General features: G+C 42.6%; 1 protein-coding gene across 2 annotated transcripts in view; it reads left to right on the top strand.

The window, feature by feature from the left end:
- Nucleotides 1–17,692: 17,692 nt before the first annotated feature.
- TAFA2 (TAFA chemokine like family member 2) overlaps nt 17,693–22,729 on the top strand; it is a 195,937-nt gene continuing 190,900 nt past the window's right edge. For both annotated transcript variants that reach the window (XR_012994744.1, XM_076331955.1), the window contains exon 1: nt 17,693–17,829. The gene's annotated coding sequence lies outside the window, so the exon portion shown is untranslated. The remainder of the gene's footprint in view (nt 17,830–22,729) is intronic.

Raw genomic sequence — 22,729 nt, 5'->3', positions numbered from 1 at the left:
AGACAATATAACCCAGAAGTTAGAAGAATCCACAATAAGATTTTGAGTCAATGGGAATTGTAGGTGTTTGGTACCTCTGGAAGCTGGCTTGTAGCTGTAAGTTGTAACTGATTTCTCAATTCCTTTTTCTACAAATTTTCAGTTGACTTAAAGGGCAATGAAAGAGTGGACATACTATGAAAAACACCTGCCCCCCCATGTATTAGTATGAGAAAAAGAAGTATATTTTGTCTTAGTTCACCGTGTATAGGATTCATTTGATCTCACTTTAATATCTAAAGGTTAGCGTCTAGTCTTTGCTAGTTGGATATGGTCCTTCATCAGTCAACAGAGAGCGATGGCCTCTTCTAAAGGATGATTCATCCCCTCTGTGTTAGGGTGAGATAAATTGCTGTCTGGAGGTGTCTTTCTGTTTATAAAGGGAACCTAGAGAACAGGTTGTTAGGCAGCTAATGCTAATGCTTGGTGAGGTGAATCCTGCTTCAAGTGCCTTCTGAATTTTGAGATCTAAATTTGAGACTGAAAAGTATCAAGCACTGTCAAAATAATTCAGAAGTTACTAAGTAGTGATAGCTCTACGATGGTATTCTGGCTTGTATTCTTTCTGACATAAAGTCATTGTTTATTTAAAAAAGCAAGATCAATGTATTGTTTTCCTATTAATCATTAAGCATCCTCTCAGAAGAGTGAAACACCTCTTTTCTATCTTTGAACACCTAAGCATCCTGGATGAAATGCTATCTCATGGGAAAAATCCTATTGCCATGAAGACTGAAGTGGTGGCTTCACTTGTTTTTTAATAAAACTGGCTTATGTGCTTGCATTTTGTACCAGGATTATTCATTGAGGATTGCAGTGGTTTTGATTTTATAAGGGGTGAAAGCTATATTAATGTGCATTTGTAATCAGCTTTGGAGAAATTAGAAACTGATCATCATTTATATCAGCTTGGAAGCTGTTTCTGGGTGAAGGTGATTTAAATTTGCATGTAAGTTATTTCTGAAGGATAAAGGAAACAGTGACATTAAACAGCTGCCTGATAAATTCAGGTCAAAACTCCTAACTAAAAAAGCATTAAGTATCTCTTTGGCTAGAAATAAAATTTATAGAGAAGAACAGTCAAAGCTAGCTTGCATAAACATTTGGAAAACCTGAAATTTAAGCTTAAGTTTGAGAGTTACCTGCGCAGTCTGGAAAACAAATGAATTTGCACACTTTCATAATTGAGTCGCTTTTATTAGCTACCAGCTGAACTTGAAACATGATATAGGCAACTTTTTTTTGTATAGTTATCCACTGAGAGAGAGAATTATTTGCTAATAACTTTAATAATAACAACTTTTTTTGACCTCTATTCTCTCTCATGTGGTATTTTCAACTGTGCTAGTTTTAGCTGGAATAGAGTTAATTTTCTTCACAGTAGCTAGTATGGGGCTATGTGTTGGATTTGTGCTGAAAACAGTGCTGATAATACAGGGATGTTTTTGTTACTGCTGAGCAGCGCTTACACAGAGTCAAGGCCTTTTCTGCTTCTCACCCCATCCCACCAGCGAGTAGGCTGGGGGTGCACAAGAAGCTGGGAGGGGACACAGCTGGGACAGCTGACCCCAACTGACCAAAGGGATATCCCACGTCGTATGACGTCATGCTCAGCATCTAAAGCTGGGGGAAGAAGAAGGAAGGGGGGGACATTCGGAGTGATGGTGTTTGTCTTCCCAAGTAACCATTACGTGTGATGGAGCCCTGCTTTCCTGGAGATGGCTGAACACCTGCCTGCCGATGGGAAGTAGTGAATGAATTCCTTGTTTTGCTTTGCTTGTGTGCGCAGCTTCTGCTTTACCTATTAAACTGTCTTTATCTCAACCCACGAGTTTTCTCACTTTTACTCTTCTGATTCTCTCCCCCATCCATCCCACCGGGGGGGAGTGAGCAAGCGGCTGCATGGTCCTTAGTTGTTGCCTAGGGTTAAACCATGACATCAACCCTCAAAATTATGAAAAGTGCTGGAGAGAGTTCACAAGAACACATCTAGTGGCAATTCAAAGACAGAGGCTACAACAGGGAGGGTGTCGCCTTTTCTGCAGGGTCATCAGTGTCTGGAAAAGGACATACATCCACTGCCCATGCAGAAAAATCCAGTTAAATGATGAATTAATGAAATATTTTGAAAAGTAATTCCATTCCCTTTCTCAGGGATTTTTTCCAGTGTTATAGCTTGCCAACTTTGTAAAGTGCTAATCATTTTAACTGATAAATTGAAATCGTTCAAGTTGCCATTTAATTTCCTAGGTCTCGTTCATGACATGCACTTACATATATGCAGTTATTGAAAGGTTTAGAATGTAAAGGTATTAAAGATTAGATTTTTGGGGAGTATGGGAATCCCAAGGTACATTGCATGGGCTTAGCTCCAAGGTTAATTAATGGGTCTTAATTAACCCATTAAGAGGTTAATGGGCCTCTTAAAAATACCTGTGGAGAATTGGCACCCAAGAAAAGGGGCCTCAGAACCCTGTGGCACTGGAAGCACCCAAAGTAGCCTGGAATTAAACATGAAAAATGATCTAAGTAGGAATGAAATGTAGAAAATACGAGATGCTTTGGCACACAATCATTTCAGATTTCCTTTCCTGAGAATCCTGACCGTGAACATTCTCCTGGAGTAATGCCCTTTAAACCAGAACATCTTCTTAGTCAGATTTTTTTTTTGGTTAAAAAAACCCCACCAAACCCCCCCCCAAGCCCTGACAAAAACCCCAGAGAGAATAAGGCAGCCAAACTACACAATAGCCAGGACACTTATCTTGAATATTGGAGTTCTTTTTAAGTTCCTATCGTGCCCAAATGTGGCAGGGTCTTGAACTTACACCTCCTTGGTCCCAGGGAAGTGCGCTGATGCTGTGCACAGTGCTCTGTATGTCTGCTGGTGGTTTAATTCCAGCCTTCCAGCCGTGAGGTAGGGCAACTGATGAATGTTCACTGCTTTACGGGAGAAGGAGATATGCATGGAGGTATACAGACCTTGCTGTCTACCGACATCCTGGTATTCCTGATATTTGCCGTATGAGAGGATTAGGTCTCTCGTCGTGTGATGGGCCAGGCCTACGCAGGGAATCCTGTTAGGGCATACTGGGTTATATGAGAGGTTTTTGTGAGCAGGTAATAAGGGAGGGCCCAGGACACTAGCTCACTGTTGGGGAATGTGCCTCCCGCACTCGGGGTCTCCAGCAGATTTGGGATTTGAATGTAAAGAATCGGAGGGGAGAAGTGGCTTACATGGAAACATGAAAGGAGAATAAGAGGGGAGTCAAAACACTGAGTTAGGCTCAGCACTGGCGACTTGGCAGGCTCTTTCAGCTTTGGGTGTCCTGGATTTTGGCCTAAATTAAATATTTCAGCAGCTTGTTAGCTCATTAGCCGTGTCACTTCCCAGTTGCTGAGTGGCAAAATGATACATGTCTAGGGATTTAGACATCCAGGAGTGTTAGCTGTGCCTAAATGATAGATTTAGTGTAGGAAATCCAGCTGAAAGTGAGAATGAGCATTGTAGTCCTCATGTTCTGCAGGTATGCCTACACTGAGAAGCAGACCTACATGTACCAAGCAAGCAAAGCCCCTGACTGACTTCTTGTTGTGGCCTAACAGGGGCTTGGGCTCAAATTGCCATAATGTGCTTAGGAAGAACTAAATCTCGGGTATTTCCTGCAATGCACATGGCTGATCCAGGCTGAAAGCAGGTCCAAGGCACAGGATTGAGGATTTACTGGGGGAAGAGGGGGTGGGAAGGGGAAAGTGTGGCTTTGAGAATGTGCATACCCGTGTAGCGAGGCTCCTTGATATATATCAACAGAAGTGTTTAGGCACCTGTTTTATCTCTTTAGATACCTTGTTGACTTCGGTGCTTTAACCCCAGTCTACGTCTTAACCTTGTGCTTGAGACAATGTGTATTCTGATGCTGCTCTCCGCTTCTGACTGCAAAAATCTGTGTTCCATTTCTTTGTTTTTGCTAGCTGACACTGGAATAAATACAAATTGTTTTAAAATGAGACACATTAGCAATGGAAATATAGATACGCTGTTCTTTATTTGGGAGTTTAATGTAAATACTGTAGATGATTCAAGACTTCCCTTGAAAGAAGAAGCATGAAGTACTTCAGGAGGTGGTCAGTCAGTGTAGGTCAGGCTCATATGCCTTGTTCAAGTACTGACAAAATTATTTTACTGTTGACATTTGGAACGACCTGCAACCTATAATGCAATAAAAAGGACCACTGATTGACAGCCAGCCCTGTGAAATTAAATTATTTCCTTTTGAATTTGCAAGGACCGTCAAACACACACATAAAACATCTTGCTGCATTTTTTCCCTGAGGTGACGGTGAAGCAGGAGAGGTGGTTTGAAGGACCTTTGGGTCAGAGCTGGCCGAGAGGCAGCCCCCGTGGTGAGGGGCTGGCGGCGCCGCCGGAGGGGGGCACGGGGGCCGGCGGGGGCGCGGGGGCAGCGGCGCCGGAACGCAGGACAGTCGCCGGAGAGGCCCGGCCCCTGCACAGGCTGTGGGACTGAGTTTCTGAAGTGGGCAAAACCCAGAGGCATGACACGCTGCTATCATTGTCCGGCAGCTCTTGTGTTCATACTTAATTTTTTTTTTTATTTTACAGGTAATATTTGCACATCAAGGGACGTGGTTTCCCACATTTTAGAGAACTTCCCTTGGTTGTATCGCCGTGCAAGAGAAACTAATACTTTGGCTGAAGGGGGTGGCTGTGCGCGCTCCATACAAGAGGCAGGTGGGCCGTTCTCGCGGAGCGCAGGACCCACGAGTGCGATATGAGAAAAAGTCCACTAGGATGAAGTTACGCTGGATATTTTTTTTCCCTCTTGAGATGACATTTTCAGTGTATTAAGTTTGCAGGCCTCACAGGAACTCTCCCCACCCTTCTACTTGGGGTGATCTGTGTGAATATCTAGGAGGATATACAGTGTGAACAGGTGCTTGAAACTAGAAGCAACTAAACTGAGGATGAGGCAGTGGTTTCTCCAAATTAAATGTGTGTTCAGCCTCTTGTCATCCAGACTTCCACAGCCTGGCCCTTCTGGTAGGATCCTGTGTGGCTTTACTTTTTCTGAGAAGATGGTGAGTTTCCGTCTCCCCAGCTACCTCACCTTTTATTGCTGCAAACAGGAATACTGGAATATGATCCACCATGGCCTGCCCAGGACAAACACACAAACTTCAGTTAGATTTAGCAGGATCCAACAGCCTGCTGAATTACAGTCGTTTGCTTGGTATAATTCAGTGTTGCCTTTGTTCAAGAAAATACCTTAAAGTCTGGGTTTCCATACATTAGAAAACCACTATACTTGTGTGCTTTCCATCAGTTTGGACTGGATGAGATAATTTAGCTTATTACACTCACAGGAGCAAAAACATTTTGCTTGACCATTTATTCTTCCCTCCCCATCTGTGACAGCCCAAGAATCTTTAGTTTCAGTTTGTGTTGGAAAACCTGTTTCCATCATTTCTTGTCCACATGTTTGTCTGTTTGAGGGGTGGTAACAGCAAGCAGGGAAGCTGCTTTTAATGTCTTGAGACAATTCAAATGAGCTGGTTTGACTTTTCTTTAGAATAAGCAGGATGTGCATTTGGAGACTAGTGTAAGTACTTTAAAAATATTGTCTCATGTTAAACTATGACATTAAAATGTCATATATTCTGGCAGTGTTTATGATCGAATTCAGATGTCTCCGTTTAGTAAGTGGGCCCATTGACCTCAAAAGATGTGTACCATGTAATGAGAGTATGTGTTACCCTGGAAGAAAGGTGGACATTACTGGACACTAGGATGAAAGCTGTTCTTGCCCCACAGTTACCTGCAGTATTGACAATACAGGAGAGGAATAAAAATGAAGAACAAGCTTACCATGACAGAGAGAACTTGCACTGGGACGGGGATGTCAGAGTGGAGGTAAGCTGAGTAAGCATATGCTGTGCCAGTGTGGAGAGGGTGAAGGGAAGGCTTGTATTGGCTTGCATTATATTGATATTACATTATTTAAAAAAAACAAAACAAAACAACACCAACACACCCAAATCTAACTCCAGGAAATTAATAAGGTGTATGGACTTTGTTTTTGAACAAGTGTCGTCATCATTTCTCAAACTTGTTTACATAAGGAGTAAATTGGCTTATGCTTATCCATGTATGCAATTTGCAGGTTATTAAAACCATTAAGAAGTTTTGCTGGCTATGACTCCCACAGCTGATTTAGTAATTGTATAGTTGTGTTACCAGACACTGAAATGGCTCTGAATCTATCTGCTGAGGATGATATTTTAAATGGGAAGCTGCTAAAGTTTGTTTAACACGTCAGTCATGTCAAAGTCTGTTTAGATACATTCCAAGTTTTCATAGAATTGACCCATTTCTGTTAAAATAGCTCAAAAGGAATCATTATTATAGATTAATATAGATGAGTCCGCATGGCTATCATTCATGCTTCATAAAAATTCCATTTAATTTTTAAAATCTGTTGCTAAATTTTTATGATGCAATATAATCTTGGGTCAGGAAGGATAAGTAACCATTGCAGTGCAACAAAACCAGCTTCACAATACAAAGGGATTAATTTAAGGGTGATCATTTAAATAATAGCTAATAAAATCAAATTCATTTAAAGTACATTTTAAGAGCTAGACTAATCAAAGCTTAAAATGTGATAGGATAATAAAGCAAAGCTCATTAATTTGCCGTAGTAAAAATACATACAATCAAAAAGAGCTGGAATAAGCACAAACTTACAATAAGAGAAAAGTGCTGAGAGTTTGATCTTGTTCTCGCTGAAATAATTGTAGAAATTCAGAGCAACTTCAGCTGGAGTCACAGCACACTGGTAGAAGGCCAATCTGCTCTTCTCTCACTGTTATCAACGATGCTGGTTTGGCTGTGCTGGAGGGATGTGGAAACTTGATGTAAAGGATGGCATTTCATGCTACCTACTCTCTGTTTTGAAAAGAAGGGAGAAAAAGGGGAGAAGAAGTAACCCACTAACATGCAGTCATAGGAACCAGGGTTTCATCAGCAAAGACTGATTGTCAATCAGGCACATTTCTGCATATTCCGTAAATTCATAATCTGGTAGAAAAACGTGGAATCATCAGAATATTTAATGGAACATTTAAATTGCCAGTGCAAGTTCAGGTATTTAAGTAATTCTAGCAGAGTTATACTATAAAATAAATGGCCTCATTAATCTGAGTCTGTAATAGATTAAGCTGTCATTGCATTTTCTTTTGCTAGGTTTCCTATAGAAGAAATCCTCGTGCATTTTGGAGCCCCATCTGATTTCAACAAAATTTGCGGGATGGGTAGTAGTCTTAAAGCTATTCAGTTACAATAAGAAAAGATGGCTGGGAAGAAAAGAGAAAAGCCACAAGTGCATCTCTCTGAAAAGCTGTCCCTTGGGATCACCCTTACACAGAAAAGAGAGAATTTGAAGTTCCCCAGCATAGGAAAAGCTTCAATCAACCATGAGGTAAAATCCATAGGAAACGAGACTTCATTAGTTCCAGAGCTCACAGAACTTGTTATTATTCAGCTTGTTTAGCAACTTCAAATTTTAGACAACTCTTTTTCTTTGATATGTCACCTGAAGCTTAACAGGGTATTAGATCTCCTGCTTTTTATCTGTGTAAGGCTACAATGAAAACAAAAAAAACCCCAACCCAGTGTTCCCTAGGTGATTTTCTTTCTGTGTGTATATGCATATATGTGACAGGAGGGGAGGAGGGGACAAGGAAGGGGAAGCATAAAAGAACTGAAATGTCCTTTTTCAAGATTTGGTAAGGCGGTGTATTATCCAGCCTGCGTTCTGCCTTCTGACATCTGGTGGCAAAATCTCTCCATTACAGTGCTTGCTCTGAATTTTTCAGACATCCCCGCCCACCCACAACTCTACGGGCTTCTCTGACATTTGTGGGTGCTTAATGCCAGTGAAAACCAGGGCACTTGTGGATAAGGAGGTAATTCTGGTGTCTGGCAGGGAGCACCAGATATGCCATGAAGCTTAAAGTGGGAGGAAAACAAAGAAGGTTTATGTAGCAGGTTTATCACTCTAGCAGCAGCATCTCTCTGCATCCCAGGCTATGCCTTCGGTGCAGAGCGGAGATGTCTGAGATACCTCTGAACTGCTCGGAAATGCAAATTTTTCCATGCCGAGCTCTAAGCACTGAGCCTTGCCAAATCTCAGCACAGCTGCCTGACACTGCATCTTCTATGGATGTGTGCTGCCCGACCACAAGTAAAAATGCTCATTTTGCTCATTGTGAATACTGAGTTTCGGGGCCGCAAGCGCGTACAGAAATGATTGGTCCTAAAATATATTTTTAGAAGAAAACTGTAGGCGATTAAGCACTGGTCAGAATGAAAGTGTCAAAATGATTCTCATGACCATACAAGATACATCCCCAAGGACCTAGGGCTCCCTCAGTTATTGCTTGCCGTCCTTACATTATATTTGGGCTGGGTTTCAGAAAATAAGTGTTACCCCCGTCCAAGATCAAGCCAAGATGTTTATGTTATGTTTGCCATGACCCATGGGTGAGAAGGAAATGGAAATTTGAACTGACTTGCTATGTGAGGCAATCTGGCAGGTGGTGAAGTACTTCAGGTTGGCCAGAGTTGAGGCAGTCGGTCCCTCAGGGCAAATGTTTTGGCAGGATGATGGATGCCAGGCGGGGCATGTGGGGTGCAGGGAGTCAGGTGGTGACATTTCTGTCCATCCACACATGGCTGTTTAGCATGGGTAACCAGATACTAATTTCACCTCAGTCAGGTGAGGGTGGACTTAGTTGTAACACCGGAGAGAGGCACACATGAACTCTTCTGAGCAGGACCAGGGCAGCATGGTGCTCTGCCATCCTGTAGTCCGAGCTCTGAATAAGACAAGGTTAATCTAAAGGACTGCCGACTACTCCTTTCAAAGGAATCGGAGATCAAGAGCCACAAAAGCAGAAAAACTCAAAGGCACACGTCCTTTAACATTTCCTACCATGTGTTTGATGAAAGAGGAAAGGCTTGAGAAGGAAGGCAGAGTTCAGTCAGTCTGACTTCCTAGCCCTGCAGATCCTGAGATCTAAGTGGCAGTAATCCTCTCTAGGTACATATAGTTTTCTTTGACATTTATACAAAGAGAGATTACTTATATTCAGACTATTAACTATGTAATCCATTAACTCCACGTTTGTAATCTCATTGAAAGGTACAGCTACTCTAAATAGAAAATGTAACTTTTTCTGTATATGGAATGGATTTTTTTGATTCTGCATTAATTGGAAGCATTTTTTTCATGCTGCTTGTCCTCAGCCAAGCCAAAATGCTCTTTGGTTCTCTTTTCTCAAAAAAAAAAAAAAAGTGTTTCCTTTTGGTCTTGTTTTTGAAAGTATCTTGAAATCTGCAATTCAGAACATTTAAAAATGATCATATTCTATTCTTGTTTTGGTGTGTCATGTCGTTCCCCCCCCCCCCCCCCCCCGCAGTTTCAGGCTGTTTTGGAATAAATACGGTAGATAATATTTTAAATAATTTAAATAATTTTCTGCTCTTAACTCTTGGAAAGTGCTACTTTTGCCTGTACTCAATATGCAGAAAGATGATCTCAAAATACACCTTTTTGCCTTACTACTAAAACACCACAAAATGCAAAGTCTGTAACAACCTTTAGGGCATCTTTTAATGTTTTCTAATGCACATACACAAGCCTAGTACATCCTTGAGTGCAGTTCTTTCTTATTTTTCCTTCTCTTATTAAAACATAGGTGGTTAAAATTCAGAGGAAGAAAGACTTAAAATCAGAAAGAAATACTGAGGGACAGAACAACTTACTCTATTTAATGTACTGTACCCTTCACTAAACTTAGTGAAATTTGGATGGTATTATTTGAAAGAGTGTGTTGTAACTATAAAACAGGCACAGTATTATTTCTCTAGAAAAAATAACCCAGGTAAGTTCACAGTGACTTTTTTTTCGCAGCAAACAACACATCTGACAACCCCCTAATTTATCGCCCACTGTGAGGGAACTGAGTTACTGGGCTAATAAGCTTTGACACCTTTTTTACCAGAATTTGTGATGCCTGTTTTTAAAATGACACTACACAGATTAGAAAATGCTATATCATGAGATAATAAATGGCACCATGAATCTCTACAGTGAAGTCTAATCCTTCTTGTAGATGAGCTCTCAAGTCTGCCAACACATGTTGCCCTCGGTAAAGAAGTTTCAGAAAAAAATTGGTACGATTCGTTTTGTGAAATCAGCTTGATCCTTACTTACCTTTGCTACTCTTGGTCTGCCTAACCTCCTGTTTTCACAAGGTCTCCTTTTCTTTAATATAATTTAATTATATAAACATAATTAATTCATGAAAATAATTCAAGACATAATTTTGGAAATAATTATATTTATTTAGATGAAAATCTCATTAGGTAAGGAGGTTGCTTTTTTTCCCATTTTGTCTATAATGCAACCTTTAATGTAAAATTGAAACAAAATTAACATACATTTAACTAAGGATAAAACATTTATTCATTTTGGAGTTCTTTGTAGCATGACTGCAAGTGCTGATGCTGTATGATACACGGGAAAATAGGAACTACCATATTGTATCAGATTAAGACAAATGCATGCATGAATGAGTTCTGTAATATAGTAACCCAAATTTAGGCCAGATGTGTGTGAACACTTTTTCTCCTCTTTTTTTTCTCCTGATTTCTTTCTCTGGATGCCTGATTTAGTGATTGTTTCTATTTCCTGCTCTGAGTCCTACAGATGTAGGTGGAGGAATAGTTGTGGTTTTTTTTAAAAAAAAGGAAAAATGGCTAATATTTTTTTCCTGCATATAGTTTGGGGCTTTTCCCAAGCTCATGAATAATACTTACTGTACGTCCAATAAGAAACCAGCACTATACTTAATATTCATGTAATTTACACCTTTGTTGTGCAATAGAGCCCTGTAGTCACCCCCAAATATTTGGCTCACGGACTCTTCCTTTTGGTGTAAGAAAGCACAGGCCTGTTGCTTATTAAAAATATAATCTAACCAAGCAAATTACTTGTTAAAAAGAAAATTTAAGCCTATTTCCAAAAGGTGGGGAGGCCAAGTGTTGTTCTACTTTTGATCTGAATTCTTCTGGTGTTTGCTTTCTGCTTTTCACATGGATTACAGCCTAGATTAAAAAAGAAATTTAGGAGCCACAGCACGAAATATTGCAACACCTAACTTTTTGGTATGTGCTTCACCCAGAGCAAGACTCAGAAGCTATGCCTGGCAGCATAGGGTCTCTAACGCATAGAGAAAGTAAGGTGCCTTAAGATGATATATAAAAGATCTAAAAAGCTCAGTAGTGACTTGTCAAGAGGTGGCAAATGAGAAATGAGGAGTGCAGGTTTTTAAATCTTTCCCCTTTAGGGAGCTTAGGTGCTTTACGAAGTATTAGAAAGAAGCATCTTTATATTTCAAAATAGCTACAGTTCTCACAGCCTGGGGGATTTTGCTCTTTTTGATGAAATAGCGTAAGAAGAAATATCTGTTTGTATGATATTCTATGGGGTAGGTCAGACAAACAGCATTCATCCCAGGGTTTCTTCATCTTTGTTTAACTCTGCTTTGTTGGTGAGTTTGGGGGAGTAAAGTACCACCCTTGGTAAGGGAAGATCAATAGGGACCACTTAAGCGAAGTGGACATACAGCAGTCTGTGGGACCAGGTGCATCCGAGTGCCCTGACGGAGTGGGCTGATGTCACTGTAAGACCGCTCTCTATCATCTGCAGATGTTCATGGTGACAGGAGAAGGTCCCAAATAATTGGAAAATGGTAAATATGCCCATTTCCAAGAAGGCAAGAAGGAGGATGTGGGGAACTACAGGTCAGTCTGAAGGAAGATTATGGGGAAAATTCTCCTGGAAGTCATTTCCACATACATGAAGGACAAGAAGGTGATTTGGAATAGTCAATATGGATTTACTAAAGGCAAATTCTGCCTGACTAACCTGATTGCCTTCTACAATGAAACGACTGGCTGTGTGGGGAAGGGGAGAGCAGTGTCATTTATCTTGACTCTAGTTAGGCTTTTGACATGGTCTACCATAACATCCTTGTAGCCAAACTGGGCAGATATGGGCTGGATGGGTAGTTTATAAAATGGGTGCAAATTGATTGAACTGCGAGGCTTAAAGAGCAGTGGTTGGTCACTAGTGGCATTCCTCAGTGTTCAGTACTGGAGCTCATACTGCTTACAGTCTTCACCGACAATCTGGATGACAGTGGCAAACACTCCCAGCAGGTGACACCAAAATGTGGGGAGCAGTCAATACACTAGAGGGCAAGGCTGCTGCTCAGAAGGATCAAAACAGGCTGGACAAGTGACCTCACAGAAATTTCGTGAAGTTCAACAAAGATGAATGCAAGTCCAGCACCTGGGACAGAATAACCCTGTGCAACAGTACAAGCTTGGCACTGGCTATCTAGAAAATGTCTTTGCAAAAAAATGCTTGTAGATGCTGGTGGACAAGTTGAATGTGAGTCAGCAGTGCGTCCTAGCAGTGGTGAAGGCACGACATACAAGAAAACTGAAAGCTGTGTTTGTTCAGCCCCTTTAAAGTAGGGAAAGGGGAGATGTAACTGCTGTATTCAACTACTTATGGACGGTTACTGGGAAGATGGAGCCAGAGGATTCTTGGAAGTGCACAGCAAAAGGATGAGAGGCAATGGACACAAGAGGCAGAAAGAGAAATTCTGAGAAATTTGTTTGTGTGTAAGGAAGAAAATCCTTCACGATGAGGGTGGTCAAATGCTGGAAAAGGGCCAGAGAGGCTGGTAGGTAGAATCTTTGTCCTTGGAGATATCTGAAACTGCAGGACACAGCCCTGAGCAACCTGATCTAACTTTGAAGTCAGCCTGCCCATGACTGGGGTTTGGATCCTCAACCCAACCAGATCTCCAGAGATCCCTTTCAACCCAATTTTTTCTCTGTTTCTTGGCTTTCTCGCCTCTTAAATGGAAGCAACAAAGTCTTGCTCCCAAAATGACATTGAATATGTACATGTATCTGTTTTTTTTCATCCTGGAAGACGTCATTACTCTATAAGCAGCATTTGTGTTAGCATGAATGAGCAATCCATGTCATTTCATATCTTAGTAGAATGGTTTTAAATGGTAAAAAAAATCATCAAAGTGTTTATCTCTATCACTTATGTGTTGTAGAAAAGAAAAAATGGTTACTTCTGTTATTTTTTGCAGTCAATTTTTCCATTTTATGTGGAAGCTTTGAAAGATTGGTGGCGATTCCAGTATGCTAGTTAAAAACCCTATTTCCTTCAAAATCCAATAACCAGCATGATTTTAATAAATGCCTGTGGGAGACTTATTAAAGAACCCCGGAAAAACTTTGCTCCATTGCCTTTTCATTTTCCATCAGCTTTTCAGGAGTCAATTACCTTTATTTTTGTATGTGAATATTTGGAATATACCAGAGCTTTTAAAGAACTTTAAATTTGGTGGACCAGATTCTCACCTGTGATAAAACCATGAGTGTGCAACTGTGTATCTGTATTGTAAAGGGGACTTTTAGGCACTGTTGGACTGTCCCGGCTCACAGAGCATCAGGATGATAACCACTAATAATTTACAGCAGCTGGCTTTTGGAATCCATGCTTCCTCTTCTCAAACTTTAGGGGATGGCAATAGAGGAATGTTGTAGGATGCTGCTGCACATCAGGCTCTAAGCCGCTATAGGTCTCCTTACATTGAGGTATTCCTGATGAGAGCTGTCGTCTGTGTCCCTGCTTATTTTAGTACCTGAAGTTCAATATTAAGAGAGATGGAAGACCCAAGTAAAAACCTAATCTTTATGACGAAAATGAGAAACCAAGAGCCTAACTGCTAAACTGAAGAACAGTGCCGCAACTGGCACTTTTAGCTAGTTTAGGTTAGTAGCATGGTGGGCGATGCGAAGGGAGGGGTCTCTTGGGAAAGATAAAGGAGCAAAATTGTTGGTAGACATTAGTGAACTCATCGGTTCTTAGAGACAAAATCTACATGTGGCTAACAAAATATAATTTTTCTTTTTCTCTATTTAGCAGCTCAGAACCTGCATGCCTCTGAGTAAAATCAGTGTTTAAAAAAGATACATCCAGATCCACATATATGTAACTATTCAGAAACAAGTTTTTATTTTTCTGATTTTTATGCCATGCTGTTCACCTTGAAATGGAGATGCTGAAGTTGTTCCAAACACTATACTTGTTGCGAGTGCCAATGCCCGTGTTCATGTTTTATGCTTTTCTTTTAGCGTGTGGAAGAACCCTACAAATTGATGAAAACTAAGAAATAGTGACACTAACTCAAAAATGAAACGAGCTGAAGGAAGAAAGAGAGAACATTCATATAACAACTGTGTTTCATAACTGTGTTGTGTTCTAAGGCCACAGTATTCAGCTGGGGATTTTCCAGTCAGAAAGATATAAATACAGGCTGTGTAGGACAAAGACTGCCAATCTGGTATTTTCAGAAAATGGTAAATTTATCATATCGTGCATGTGCAGCATGTACAAACGCACCTTTGGAGATGAGTCAAGCTTACTAAATAAGCATCTGTAAAACCAGCTGCACTGTATACGTGCAACGGATCATTTTGGTTCTTCCCAGGAGTGTTGGCCATACTGTGAAAGCATATAGAGAAGCTTCCTGAAAGCATGTCTTTCTGTGTGGTGTCACACAACCTGTGTGCGAGTACTGCAGATTTGCTCAGATTTTCAGATGTTGTGCAAAGTGATCTGGAACAACTGCTCATCTGCAGCAGCGTCACGCTGTAAATAATGATCACATTTTCCAAGATTTGCACAGACAAAATTCCTGGGTTTCAAAACAGGTCAACTTAGCTATTGGTTTGTCTACTGCTTTTTCTTCTGTTGTTTGCATGTGACTTGTTTCTATTGTTTTAACTGGGTCATAATAGTTCTGTGTCTTCAGATGTGTTTGCCTGGTTTCTGTAACAGCAGGACACCAATATGAAACTACCAAGTATCCTCTGGTCTCACAATACACAGTCAACTTGAGTGTAATGATACACGCAGCTCATATAGATATATGTGCTCCTATAATTACAAGGTGTTTGCTATGTCTAAAGTGCAATAGCTGCTGTAGTTGCATTTTAGCTGCTGTAGTTGCATTTTCAGTGTGCTTTGACTGCTTTTAATCCAGTAACAATGCTTGTGGTCCTACACTGACCCACGCAACAGGAAAGGTTACCCATTCCAGTATTCAGGATCCCTGGTCATTTTGCATTGGTGGGGCAGGAGCATCCAACCCCTGTTGATCCCCATAAGTTTGGGTCTACCTCAATGGACTGAAATTACGCTGCTGACAGCAGCACGGTCTTGGTTGTTTCAGTTCCTTCGGCATTATTTTTAGCTGTCTGCAAATGTAGAAACACAGTTACCAACTAGGGAAATCCTGATGTTATTGTATCAGCTTCCGATGAACGAGATAAGACCTCGTTCGCCTTTACAACCAGCAGCCTTTTAATTTGGCTGCAGTCTGCATCCAGGCATGTATGTGTACTGCAGTGCTTGTTGCAACAGTGATTGTGACAACCACATCCCAGGCTACTTTTAACTTGCCCCTTCCATACCAGCCTCTTTGTATTTCATCCTACAGCTGCATCACTGTGTGTGGGGTAATCAACATTAAGCCTTCATTTTGCCTTTTCTTTTTTTGACTGCATGGACCTTTAGGTCTGTATTTGCTTTGAAAAAAATAATTCAAACATTCTACAGATCCTTACTTACATGGAAAAACTCTAGCATGAACAATAACAACTGGGGAAGTGTTTCACTCCCCTCTTCTGTTTCTCACAGAGTTGACTATCAACATCATATAAGATGTGATGACAGTTAAAGACTCAACAAAAGCTTGTTTTCAGAAAAGTTGCTATTTTACTAGCTGGTACAAATTAAAAATAGACAACAGATGATTAAGTATATCAGTACTTCTTAATGCTGCATGCATTTATCCCCATTTAACCTAGGAGTGAACAAGAATTCTAGGAGAAAACTGAGAATTTGACTCCGTTTGGTATTACTGTAACGAATGAGGGCCCTTTCTCACCTTCTTAGGCTCCGTCCCCTCCACTTCTCTGCATGCCCTTTTGAACAGCACAAAACACACTAAAATAAATGAGCAAGCTATGCTTTACTTATCCTTACCCACCACCATTTCCCTCTATTAATCAATAGTCGTGGCAGACGACTGCGACCCACCGCCCGTCTTTAAGCGGAGGGAGAAGAGACCTTCAGGATCGGACCCATTACACGTTCCCCTACCACCTCCCAAGCGCAGGTGCACGGACCAAGCCCGCGACCCCACCACCCGGGCACCACCCGGGGAAGGGGGGCTCGGCCGAGGCCGCGGCTTTCCCGCCGCCGGAGCTGCCGTGCGTGACTCGCTTCTCCCTCTGGAGGGAGACACAGTCCAGCTTTTGGCTGCCGGCGCCGCCGCGTCCCTCCTGCCCCTGCCCCCGCTCCAGCCGCCGCGGCCCCGGCCCCGCTCCCCCGGGGGAGCTGCCCAGCCCTGCCCGGCCCGGCCCGGCCAGGCCAGGCCAGGCCCGGAGGCGCCCTTACCGCCCAGCGCCCAGCCTCCCGCCGGAGGGGAAGGGGGGTCCCGGGGGAGCGGCGGCGGGGCCGCTGGGGATCCGCGGGGATGTCCTCCTCTCCCCGGCCACGTGCGCCTGTGCGGAAACTTAAGACCCCCCGCCCCGCCGCTCGGGAGGGGAGAGAGTGGAGGGGAGGGACGGAGGGCTGAGCAGCGCCGTGCCGTGCCGTGGGGGCGGGCAGGGAGGCGGCCCAGCCCCGGTGTGCGCGGGCCGCGGGGGAGGCGGCGGGCGCTGCCGGCGGAGCCCCCCTCCTCGATCAGATAGAGCGGCGGCCGCGGGGACCTGCTGCCGCCTCGTAAAGGGGCTGGGAGAAGAGCAGCGAGGAGCCGGATAAACACCGGGGAGGAGAAGGGCGTCCCTCCCGCCCCCCCGGCAGGGCGCGCTTGGAGCTGCCTCTGCTTGTCCGGCCGCCCGGGGCGGCCCCGCGCCCCTCCGCGGTGCGGTGCGGTGCGGTGCGCGCAGGTTGGGCGCGGGGCGGCTCCTGCCGCTGCTGCTGAAGGTGAAGCTCTCGCTCTCCAATTACTTTTCCCAAGAGGGAGAAGGAGGCAGCAGGAGGGGGAAGTCGTGCTGTGTGTGAAAGGCAAACCAATCAGAGATGCTCTAACGGAGGGATTGCTGCAGGACGCGCCGGTTTTTCCTCCCTTCCTCTGCCGGCGGGGCTGAATCGGGACCGCACGCAGCTGGCGGAGGGGCCGGAGCCGCACCGGGCTGCAGGACTTCCTCACCCTCCGCTTTTCCGATAGCTAATCCGTACTTCGTCCTCTTTTAATTTTTTTTTTTTTTTTTTTTTTTAATACTCTGAAATCGTGCACGAGAAACACTTCAAGTCTTCCCTCCCTTCCCACTTACTTCACCCTTCCTCTAGCATCTCTTAGCCGGATTCCTGGTGTATTCCCAGAGAGGCGGGGGGAGACCCGGGCCCCGGCGGACGGCTGCCTGCCCCAGCCCGGCCGAGCCGAGGGGAGCCGAGCCGAGCCGAGCGCGGCGCCGCTCCGTGCCCCCGGGCGCTGGCGGGGCGCGGGGCGTGTGCCGGCGATGCCCGGGCGGTAAGGCTGGAGCTCCCCCCCGACGGGAGGCGGCCGATCGCTAGGTGTTTCCAGCAGGAAGCGGGGCTGCAGGTAGGTGAGAGGAGCGCTCCAGGGGCGTGTGTCTGTGTGTCTGTCTAGGCGCTGGGGGGGGGGGAGGGGGCCGGGAGGTGCCCTCCGCGGCCGGCGGAGACTCCGCGGGGCGGCGGGCGGAGAGCGGCCGCGGCGGGGCCAGGCGCGGGGTGTGCGGGGCGGCTGCTGCGGGCTGCCGCCCGCCCGCTGCCCAAAAGTTGCAGAAAGCCGGGTGTGAAGGGGAGCTGCCTTCGCCCCCTTCCGCGGCTCCCGCCGGCTGCCTGGGGCAGCCTGCTCCAGCCCTGCGCCGGGGGATCCGCAAGGCTTTTTTTTTTCTTTCAATTTTATTTGATTTTACTCAAAGGAACGCTTCAGCGTTTCAGCAGAGCCGTGGGGAGCCAGGGGAACCCACCCCTTTTTCAGCCCAACTACTTGTATAGGAAGGGTGGCCGCTAACTCGCAGCACCCCCAGGTCTTGGGGGTTTACTCTGTTCTGGAGCCCGGACGCTTTATCGGCCGCCTTCAGAGAGCGGCTGAAAGAGCGAGGAGTCGCTCTGTGAATCCTTTGAAAAAAAGAGCTATAAAGAGACGGTTTATGGCTTCGTTTCTTTCTGCGTGTAACGCTCCCCAAGTTGTGGTGTAATTAGTATGAAACATATCTTGTCCATCCACGTTGCTTTCTTTGCATTTCAGTGAACTCATTTATCTGCTAAATATGTTGCAGGTTCCGTCTGCCACAGTGAGAGGGCTTTTCCCTTATTCCACCCCATTTATAGCTTAAAGAGAAAGTTTTAAAATAACCTGCTTTGTTCCTGTGGAGCTGTAGGATCAGACGCCAGGTTATCTCTGCGAAGAATAAAGAGCACTAGCTTGCACTGCCCTGTTAGGAGTTGCCATGCACGGCTCTTCTGTATGTTTCATTCTTACCGAGAGTTAACATCATTGCTTAAAGCATTTTAAATTGTATGTGTAGTTACAGTTGTCTCTTTCCAGCTTTTGCTTGGAGATTATCAGTAGTTTTTTTAGAGCACTAAGTACCTCACTTCTACCACCCCCCCCAGTAGACACCAGCTCAGTATTTAAAGAACCGTGCTTTGACTCCTGCAGAACTGTCAATTTAAATAATAAACATACTCAACCCCTATCCCTGAAAGCCCCGTAAAGCATTCGGGGTCTTAGGGTCTTCGCACAGCGGTGGATACATTTAAATTACTATTGACTAAATGATAATTGTTATCTGGTTTCTCTGTCTTACCAACTAGTTTCAGACATTAGCATTCAGCCTGCTATATGTTTAACACTCTAAAGCTACTTTATGGGCTGATCTAAGTGAAGTCAAATTGATAAATTAAGATTCTTTTCTGTAGCGTAGGGTAAACACTTGAAAAATAGCAGTTCAATGGTACTAGGAATATAGCTTAGCTGAAGTTGGGAAAGAGCATACTAAGGCACTTTTATCAGAGGTGGCAAAGGTTACATCTTTCATTATACTTTTTCACAGTTATCGTGCAGTCATTTCATACTGATGCCTAAATTGTTTTGTGAGTGTATAATTAACAGTAGTAAAGTAATTCATATAAATTTCTTTACTAACATTTTATTTCAGAGAGCTGATACTGCTGAGGCAATATTGAAAGCTATGTGGTTTTTGGTTTCATAAAGTCCCAATTTCCAAAACAACGGTACTGTTATTCTTATACATGTAAACTACCTAAGTGCCATAATTTCCGTGAAAAGCTTTGCTCAGTTCGTTGATAGCAAATCAGGATTACTACTCACTGGTTCCGCATGTTGTTTGAACGTAAGGGGGCTTTCAAAAATGTGGTATTCATTTTAGATATACTGCTGGTAGTGGGTGACTTTGAGATAAAATCTTGATTCCTGTCATGCTGTTTTAATCAGAGAATGACGACTAATCTGGCAGTATCTTTTCTCATACTGGACATACGGGGTAACCTTTTTACCTGTCTCATGATCAGAGGGATCTCAGCTTTACATGTAGATGCTTGTAATGCACTTGATAATTCTGGGGGGGGAATACATGAAAAACTTGTTCTGAATGGAAGTAAATAGATGTGTGTACAGACGGATATTGGAGATTGCTTTACTGGCGGTTGCAAAGTGATGATTCATTGAATCCTATCTATATTTACATAAAGCAAATAATCCTTTACACTGAATTGTAGTGGCAGAGAAACATGTAGCAGCCAAGAAGTTTCATAATTTCATCATGGGTGATGACAGACTTGATAAAAGACATCTTTACAAATGCAGGCTATATGTTTTTGGTGAGCAAAACATACCATGGAATTTTTCAGATCTGGACATCTTCACACTTAAATTTATTGCTGGCTGTATTGCTGCTTACCAACCTGTGTAAAGCCTAAATGGTGTATTAGAAATATGTTACGTTAATTATGTTGTATGTTTACTTACTATAAATAAGTGATAGAACAATGCTAACTAGTTATCACGCTAAAGGAAATCACTGACTTTGGAAGACAGAAAATCACATTACCTAATACTCATCTACACAAAAAAGTGATCACCATCTTGAAAAAATATTCTGAATGATACAACTATCAGTGAGCAAGCAGTTCTATGCCCCTGTTTTAACTTCTGCAGGATTTTATTAGAAATGCTTCATTAAGTCACATTATTCTGCAGCTGTTTGTTCACTGAAAATTAAAATAAAAATCATGAAATTTATTTAGCAAAGCAGTATTATTTCCTTTGTTAAGTACTGAAAGTTCAAACAAAAAAAAATCCTTTAGCATCAGTGTGCCAGAAACACTGAGTACATCCTGTTTTTGTGATATATGGATGGCATTTACTGATGCAATTCATCAATGTATTTATTAGTCAAATGTCATCAAACAAAGAAAATAAATGAAAGTAAACAAAGACATCTGCATGATGATACAGAGGCTAAAGCAAGGGAAGACCCTACAAATCTAATTAATTACTATTCAGTCTCATATTTACAGTCTATATTTAAACATCTCATTTAAATGTCTTTCTCTCATCGATTTTCTACTACAGCTCCAGATAATTCAGGTAGCAATAGCTTTTCATTTGAAAACGCATTTTCCATTTGCCTTTTGAAACCCTGAATTTTAAAGGCATTGAGGCAAAAGTTGTGTTTGGATGAATATAACAGAAGGGTCCTATGCCAGCAGAGCTGAATACTGACCTGTCCCCGTTCACGACCATTTTTATGTGTTGAGGGGCATCCTCAACTGATGTAGACTTTCATTGCTCCATTGGAGTAGTTGAAGCTCTGACATTTTAAACCAGCTGGAGATTTGCTCCATTATCCTTAGATCACTGAATTTAAGTGTGCACTTTAAAAAGATTTTGCTTGCTTTTTTTTTTAGGAGGACAAAACATTTACATAGTATACTGAGCTTCACAGAATCCATTGTAAGTGCACACCTTCATATTTGAAATACTTTTTAAAAACAGAGGCCCACTCTTGGAGCTGTTTCAACAGGAAATTTGGCCCAGTGATTTGGTTTTGTAAGCCGCCAATATATACTTCAAAACACTCCTCTTCATAAGTCAGTTCAGATTTATAAAACTCATCAGACATAGGAATGAATGTGGAAATATCAACAGTAATGTTGTTCATTTTTCCTGGTGACAGCTGCAGAGCTATCTCCTTTTGCTCTTGGTAGAACTTGGGAAGACAGTGATTTTTGTGCTTTGATTCTTTATACACCCTTGCCAGCCACTCTTGCTTACCATATGTAGTCAGTTATTTATCAAAAGAGAAGACAAAATAATAATGGCCACCTAATGTACTTTTTCATGCTGCTCGTGCAAAGCAGTCACATTTTTAAGATAAACAAGTCAAGGCATTTTTATAGAGCTTCTTTCATGCAGAGTGTTTTGAAAAAATGCTTTGGAGATAGAAGAGAGAAAATAAAGACACCGTGCTTTACAGTAGTAGTTATGGCAGGACACTACATACTTACATGAAATGGACAAAGTCCCTAAAAAAAGCTTTCTTAGCTTTTTCTTCTGTTTGGATATGTCAGGACACTGATTTGTAGAATGCATTGTAGCTGTAGCTATTGCTTGAAGTAGCACTAGAAAATGCTTTGTATGGATTCGATCCTTAGTCTTTGTGTGAGTAAGCACTTACAGGAGTAGCTCCTGTATCTTTTGCGGTATGGGAGAATCACTTACATAATTGCACGTGTAAAAAGTGGGAAATTGGTTTTTTTTTTCCTTGTTTAAAGCTTATCAAACCTTATAATCCCTACTATGTCAATAGCTTACATTTTCCAGTAGCCTCACTTCACATCTTGCTGATCTTGTAATACGAAACTTGAACACAGGTCTCTCGGCACCAGGACAGCGTTGTATACAGCCGCCTCTACTGTGAGCATCCCTTTAACAACGCCAAGGGGAGAGCCATAGTACAGGGTAGCACACAGGTGAAAGCACACAGAGCTTTTTTTGGGCTCGTGGGTGTTTGGTAATCTTCTATGCTTAAATCACGAATTGGAGCTAAGGCCGCGTAAGGTGCTTTAGATTGACAAACTTCACAAGTAAATAAACGCACAAGCACAGTTCAACAAACCTATTCGGCTGCATAAATAGCAAAATATTAAGAAATGGGTTGGTAAGTATAAAACATTTTTGAAATAGATAACCAAAGTTTTAGTCTTGGTTGTATGCCAGCCTCTCTCTGTCTGGAAGATCTCTTGCCTTTGTTGCAATATTAAGATCCAGTATTTGAAGATGAGGTACTGGACTAGACGGACCACTGGCTTGATCCAATAAAGCAATTTCCTTCTTGAAATGCAAGGAGGCGGTATTGCAGTACTGTATATTTTAACTGACTTACTAGAACCAAACGGCAATTGCTTAGTGTACTGGTTTTGCTTTATTTTTCCCTTTTAAAAGCAGGATA

This window comes from Aptenodytes patagonicus, chromosome 1 (genome assembly GCF_965638725.1).
Source record: "Aptenodytes patagonicus chromosome 1, bAptPat1.pri.cur, whole genome shotgun sequence".
Lineage (NCBI taxonomy): Eukaryota > Metazoa > Chordata > Aves > Sphenisciformes > Spheniscidae > Aptenodytes > Aptenodytes patagonicus.
The sequence above is the reverse complement of the archived record's forward strand: the minus strand, read 5'-3'. Positions and strand labels throughout refer to the sequence as shown.